The sequence below is a fragment of the Berghia stephanieae genome, chromosome 9 (assembly GCF_034508935.2).
Source record: "Berghia stephanieae isolate SIO BIC M18660-M18661 chromosome 9, UCSD_Bste_1.3, whole genome shotgun sequence".
Lineage (NCBI taxonomy): Eukaryota > Metazoa > Mollusca > Gastropoda > Nudibranchia > Aeolidiidae > Berghia > Berghia stephanieae.
The window spans coordinates 43,902,287-43,909,786 of record NC_088368.1 but is presented as its reverse complement, the minus strand read 5'-3'; the positions used below and the strand labels follow the sequence as shown (position 1 = coordinate 43,909,786).

The window sequence follows — 7,500 nt, the reverse complement described above, 5'->3', positions numbered from 1 at the left end:
AATATACTACAGTAATACTGATATCAATAAGGTCGCAGGTTCAAACCCCATCACCTCCGCAAAAAAATTTTATTCTCTATTTCTTCCGGCACTTTTCTACTCACTTCATCTTTTGTTGATATCAATAATGTGAGTACGGTAAAGAATAATCGTTAATTTCATATCGATATCACCTGATATATTTCACCTGATATTTCACCTGACCGCTCACCCAGTATTCACACCTTTCCCTGCACCAGACTCACGGCCACTAATTAAAACAAGCCGCTGGAATTATTAGACCCACTTAACGATCACCCCCCTCCGTCCTTCAAAACCAACGGAAGGCGATTATTTATAGCCCTGATTCTAACCTACACCGAACAAATTAGGCCCACTTCGGCTAAAATACAGCCTAAAACACAATGCTGGCCAACACACAGGCCCAACACATATCGCCTGAGAGCCCATATTCGGGTGCGACATAAAATACTGGCCACTTTGGGCCCTTTTCACTGTGGCTTCAACATAGCCAAACAGAATTCCAGCCAACACACAGGCTGTACAGGTCTTCCTTCTTCGACCTCAAATCGCAGACTGCCCGTTGAACATCGGCCCAAGCCGAAACATAGGACAGGTATCTAACGGTATCTCGGTTGATGCATAAGATTGATGAGGGTGTTTTAACACTGATGGAACATGATAACCCTCCGTTCTTTCATTGCCTTCATAGTATACACCACCCACGGCGAATACAAGGGAGTCCCTATTCCAACACCCATCCTACACTCATAAATCATTTAATTATATGGGTTTGATTCTACCCGAGACCTTGGTGGGTAGGACAACTATCTCCCTTTGTTATATAGAAGGCATTTCTTTACAAGGACGATGTTGATGATGATGAAGATAATAATGGCCGAGTCCCAGGTTTGAGAGTTTTTGCCAAGATGAGAATTAATTTAAATCGATCGATATTTAATTTGAAGGACGATTTTCCTGGCCAAATTTTAAAATATGTTGTTTTTTTCCCTCGAGTACGCCAGTTAGAATGGTGGTAGATGTTACCAATTACCTGGGAAGAGAGATGAAAAGAAAGACATACTTCCCAGTTATCGATAGTGCCGACACCTTGTCAAAACCTGAACCGAATTGGATTCAGTAGTCTGATGTCACGCCGCCCGGCAACGGCGGCCATCTTGGTTTTAAACAAAGAAAATCATTACTTTTTATTCTTCATGCTGGCTAGAACTTTTCATATGTCTTGTGATCAGAATGTGTAAAAGTCAAAACATGATCAAATTTAGGACTTTTTCCCCCTCTGGATACGCTTTTATGCTCGCCGGAGAAATATTTCATACGGGCGTCCGCCATTGTTCCGATAGTTTAGAGCCAGTTTTAATAAGTTACCATGCGTCATTAGGAAGGAAGTGACGTTACGACTGTTGAGGAGTATTACCTGGGAAGAGAGATGAAAAGAAAGACATACTTCCCAGTTATCGATAGTGCCGACACCTTGTCATAACCTGAGCCGAATTCCTGCTATAATAGGAATAGATCCTTCTTAAATACAGGATGCCCTTTTACACATAGGGGGGGGGGGGAGTCCCGATAGCTCAGTTGGTAGAGCACTCGCTTCACACGCAAAGGGAGATCAAGATCGATCCCGGGTGCAGTCGATATTGTTTTCTGAGCCCTCTGCGTCCCCCCCCGCCCCCCGCCCCCCGCCCCCCGCCCCCCCCCCCCCCCCCCCGGCCCCCCCCCCCCCCCTCCCACCTTCCGCCCCTCTTGTTCACCGAGCAGTGAATGATGGGTATTCGAGTCTGTTAGATTTGGTGGAAAAAAATTCTTTCCGATAGACTAGCGTCCTATTCAAAGGATAGCAAGTAATTGCTATTGTCCGTTTCACGCAATAGAAACTGGGATAAACTCCCGGAAAATATTACATTATTTTCTCCGACAGAAACAACGCTGTTAACGGCCAGGTACTCATTTTACACCCGAGTACGGTGTGAGAGAATATTGCGAGTAAAGGTCCTTTTTTTTTCTTCCAAGGACTCAACTATGCGCCGAGCGTGGGTCGAACCCAGGACCTTCCAATCCGAAAGCGAGTGTCATACCACTAGACCACATAGCTGCACATATTATGAGCTTTATATAGCGCAATATCCACAAAATGTGATCTAAGCGCTTTACAAGGGGTCCCTGGCCAACAGCAACATTTAACGTAAAACGGGACGTGACGCCTGTTAGGCGATATTATAATTGTTCGGACAAAGACAACGCCGTTAAAGACCAGGTACTCATTTTACACCAGAGTACGGTGTGAGAGAATATTATGAGTAAAGATCCTTTTTTTCTTCCAAGGACTGAACTATGCGCCGAGCGAGGGTCGAACCCAGGACCTTCCAATCCGAAAGCGAGTGTCATACCACTAGACAACATTATAGCTGTGCATACATATCACATGGGTTTTGTTTATTCTGATTGTTATTTTTTTAAAAAGCATTTCCTCTATTTAATACAAACTGATTTCGTGCGTAGGGAGATGATATTTCAATTTATCTCTCGTTTCATGTCACCCATAATAAATCTATTTTGCTATTTATTATTATTTATTCGTGTTGCTTAGAAAACAAGCAGGCTTTTTATTTTTTCATTTCGTAATGACCAACGTGCTCTTATTTCCAGGTCTGTTAACCCAATGTATCATGGGCTCATTGTTGTAATGGAAATCTTAGTAAATGACAAAATAGTGTCCATTACGACAATGTTAAACTAGGCCCATAATTGTGTTCGAATGTCAGAACTGAATATATATATATTCAGGTCTCACAGCCAAACACAATTATGGGCCTAGTTTAACATTGTTGTAATGGACAGTATTTTGTGTCATTTACTAAGATTTCCATTACAACAATGAGCCCATGATACATTGGGTTAACAGACCTGGAAATAAGAGCACGTTGGTACACGTCAGTTTTGATACATCGACGCTTGAAATGGCCAGCGTTTTCTGATTTCATGATCATTTCTTCCACAACAAAACGTGATATGAATATATTATTACAATAATATAATGAAATTGGAAACTTCGATTTATCGAACGAAGACAGATAATGCGGACGTTTCGGGTTTCCCCTTTATCAACAAAACACAATGAATGAAACACAATAGGAGGAATCATTGTTTTTGTTTACTGGCCTTTACTACTACAAAATTCTCACATAAATCTCACATTCTTCCTTTGGTGTTTCATTCATCGTACATTGTTGATAAAGGGGAAACCCGAAACGTTCACACAATCTCTCTTTCCCTCAATAAACTGTTTACTCACCTCTTCTACTACTACTACACCATTCTCACATAAATCTCTCATTCATCTCTAGTGTTGCATTAATCATGTTTTGCTGATAAAGGAGAAACTCGAAACGTCCACATAATATGTCTTCGCTGAATAAATTAAAGCTTCTAATTCATTATTTATTGTTATTTATTCCTTCGAGCAACTTTGACATTTTCACTATTCAATCTATTGGAATATTTATTGACTTTCAACATCGTTTATTATTCCATTTCACATGGTTGTATTATTTGTTATAGATAGTTCGTAGATGACGTCACTAGGTCTTTGTTATTGTTTTGTTTTTTTTTGCCATCCGCGTTTATGAGTAATGCTCACTAAACTGTATTAACCTGACTATAAACGTTCATGGATACACACAGTTTTGTGTGTTGGTCCGTTATACTTCCGGATGGCAATGTTGTGAACTTCTTAGCCAGCGCATACTAGTCTATAGATAGTATGAATGAGTCACTCGGCTTTTATTTTTTTGCCATCCGCGTTTGTGAGTTGTTCTCACTAAACTCTATTAACCAGACTATAAAAGTTCATGGTTACACAGAGTTTGTGTGTTGGTCCGTTATACTTCCGGATGGCAATGTTGTGAACTCCTTGGCCAAGCGCATACTGTCTATAAAATTTGATGTTTTCATTTATATATTTCTATTTTTTCTTCTTTTCATTTCAGGTAAGTCCTGCTTGTTGTCACCTGAAACTATAGAAAACATTGTAAAGCTTGCGTAAGTAGAAACATAATTTAAAAAAAAAAAAAAAAAAACTTTTTTGCCCTTCCGCCACGACATCATAAGATATCGTCGCCTAGGCATTCCATGAAGAAATATAGATATAATCCATCAAACAAGACGTCTGGTGTCAACAGGAATCACCCATGTTGTCACAGTGAGCAAATTGAGGGTTAATAATTTTGACCCCCACACCTCCCCCCCCCCCCCAAAAAAAGGAAAGTGCTCGAACCCGGGACCTTCCTGATCACAGTACAACCATTCGACCACTCCGCCCTAGAAACTTCCTCTTCTTCTTCTTTTTCTTCTTCTTCTTCTTCTTCTTCTTCTTCTTCTTCTCTTACTCTCTCTCTTCTTACTCTTACTATACTACTACTATCTACTATACTACTACTTACTATTCTCTATACTTCTTCTCTTTACTTCTTCTTCTTCTTCTTCTTCTTCTTCTTTCCTTCCTTCCTCCCTTCCTTCGGGCAGGCAGCCAACGCCAACATACTGGAGATAAGCGCTGCACCATGTTGTATGCGCTCAGAGTGGCAAGGAATTGGTCATGACATGCTGCTGTCACCATCATTATAATTTCCCTTAATCTGTGACTTAAGCTTTACTCTACTATTACATCTGCCCCATTTTGTTCTCTATGTTCTTTATATTGTGTAGCTCGATTATATTTTGACATCATCAACTCATTATTTATTTGTGATATATCATAATCATCATGCTTGTTTATATCATCATCATCATCATCATCATCATCATCATCATCATCATCATCATCTCATCGTCATCCTTCATCATATCATCATCTCATCATCATCATTCATCATCACCATATCTCATCTCATATCTCATCGTCTACGTCATATCATCTTCATCATCATCATCACTCATCATCCTCATTTTATTATCATATCATCATCTGTCATCATCATCATCATCATCATCATCTCATCATCATCATCAGCATCAGCATCATCATCATCATCATCATCATCATCATCATCATCATCATCACCATCATCATCACCATCATCATCATCATCAGCATCATCGTCATCACCACCACCACCACCACCATCATCATCACCATCGTTATTATTGTTTCAATCTTTATCATCATTACCATCACCATCCTCACCACACCACCAAATCATACTGATCTTTCAGTCAATAGGAATGGGACAATCTTACCATGTGTTGTCGTTGACACATAGTCAATGCTCTCTAGATTGCTATGCACATACGACTTTCCTTTATATCAAAGCAAATTGGATACAATAGTCTGATGTCACGTCCGCCCAGCAACAAGCACCTTGGTTCTAAACAAAGAAAATCGGTACTTTTATTCTTCATGCTGGCTAGAACGTTTTCACATCTCGGATGATCAGAATGTATAAAAGCCAAAACATGATCATTGTGATGATTTATAATGCTTTTCTCCTCTGGATACATTTTTATGCTCGTCGAGAAATATTTCATAAGGGCGTCCGCGGTTGTTCCGATAGTTAAGAACCAGTTACTAAGCGTCATTACAAGGGAAGTGACGTCACGACTGCTGAACCCTATTATTCCCATCATCTGTTTCATTCACCTGAAAACAACTGAAATGAGTACCTACTTATTTATTTTCAATAGATATATACGAATAAACACACTGATTAGTAATTAATGCTAACTACAGGTAGTCGCTTATTCTGTCGTACTCTGGAAATACGCTTATTTTAAAATTTGGCCAGAAAACTCGTCCTTCAAATATCGATCGATTTAAATGACCTTCGTCCTAGCAAAAACTTTCAAACCTGGGACTTCGCGAAGTCACTGGTTTGAGAGTTTGTTACCAAGATGACCGTCATTTAAATCGATCGATATTTGAAGGACGAGTTTTCTGGCCAAATTTTAAAAATATAGGCTTTTCTCAGAGTACCGCATTATAAACATTGTTTCCGACGCTACCAAAGTTACCGCCCCTGACTTACAGATCCTTGGTTACTTCCCCTCCAAAATGGCGTTAATTATGAATAATGAGGTTAATTTACCTATAATTAGTCCGGTTCCCGTTCCCCATTTCCTTCCACTTCCCCGATGAAACGTAACTAACACCATGCCACCGCTGTGATAAATCAATGCCCGTTTCAATTTGTTAAACGATGAATAGAAATTTAACCCTCTCCTTTCCAATACTCTTCAACAGTCGTAAAGCACTTCCCTCGTAAGGACGCATGGTAACTTAGTAACTAGCTCTAAACTATCGGAACAACGGCGGACGCCCTTATGAAATATTTCTCCGACGACATAAAAGCGTATCCAGAGGAGAAAAACCCATAAATCTGATCATGTTTTGACTTTTACACATTCTGATCACAAGACATATGAAATGTTCTAGCCAGCATGAAGAATGAAAAGTACCGATTTTCTTTGTTTAGAATCAAGATGGCCGCCGTTGCTAGCGAAGTGACATCAGACTATTGAATCCAATTGTAGGAAAATCATCAGATTCGTTACGCGATACAACCAACATTTTTCTCATTCAATTGTTTTTCTTTTTTTTTTTGAATATCATTAAATTTAAAGAAAATGAACACAGTGTGTTGTAGAGCACTTTTTGCTAAAGAAATTATGTATCGAAGAAATTTATTGATATTGTGTTTGAGTGATAATTTGGTGGTAGTTGGATGTGAAGTTTTGGGGGAAAATCTTGAAAATGGCTGGTAAGGAGAGAGAGTTAAAGCCCTTTTCAGTGTTTATCTAATTCAAAATGGAGTGGTTGACGAGGAGGAAGCGGGGGCGCCCTCTATCTTATCGTCTTATCGGGTGAAGAAATATCCGAGTGATAAACTAGAGGGCAGGCACTGGTGTAAGTTAAAAATTTGAAAATGTGTGTATGAAAGAGTACCAGACGAAGCGTTGTCTCTCTCGGAAAAAAGAATTTTTTATGTTACATGTTTGTTTTGAGAGTATTGGCTATTAAGCTTAAATTATGCTGGCCAACTAAATTCGCGGCGTTAGTGTGTGTGTTGAACCCGCCGTGACCTCAAGAAGTCGTGGGGGAGAGAGGCTCTAGTTAGACTAAGGTTTGAAGCGACTTTTTTGGGGGTTCGTAAATAGCTCATACGGTAGAGCCACGATCTCCCCGGCCAGGCGGAGTTGTCGTAACAGTAAGGTCGCCGGTTCGAGTTCCCCCATCGCCACCGCGAAATTTTTATTCTCTGTTGTCTTCTGGCACTTTCCCACTGACTTCATTTCTTGTTATTCGATGTTATCAGCTTATAAATAGAATGAAGTTGGCGTCACTCAGGTCCTTGTTATTGTTTTTTGCCATCCGCGTTTATGAGTAATTCTCACTTAACTGTATTAACAAGACTATAAAAGTGCATGGCTTCACATAGATATGTCTGTTGGTCCGTTCGTTATACTTCCGGATGGCAATGTTGT

The 7,500-nt window shown here is 39.8% G+C and overlaps 1 protein-coding gene across 5 annotated transcripts in view; it reads left to right on the top strand.

Moving 5' to 3' along the window:
- LOC144980297 (discoidin domain-containing receptor 2-like) overlaps positions 1-7,500 on the top strand; it is a 430,769-nt gene that overhangs the window by 195,200 nt on the left and 228,069 nt on the right. The window lies entirely within an intron of this gene.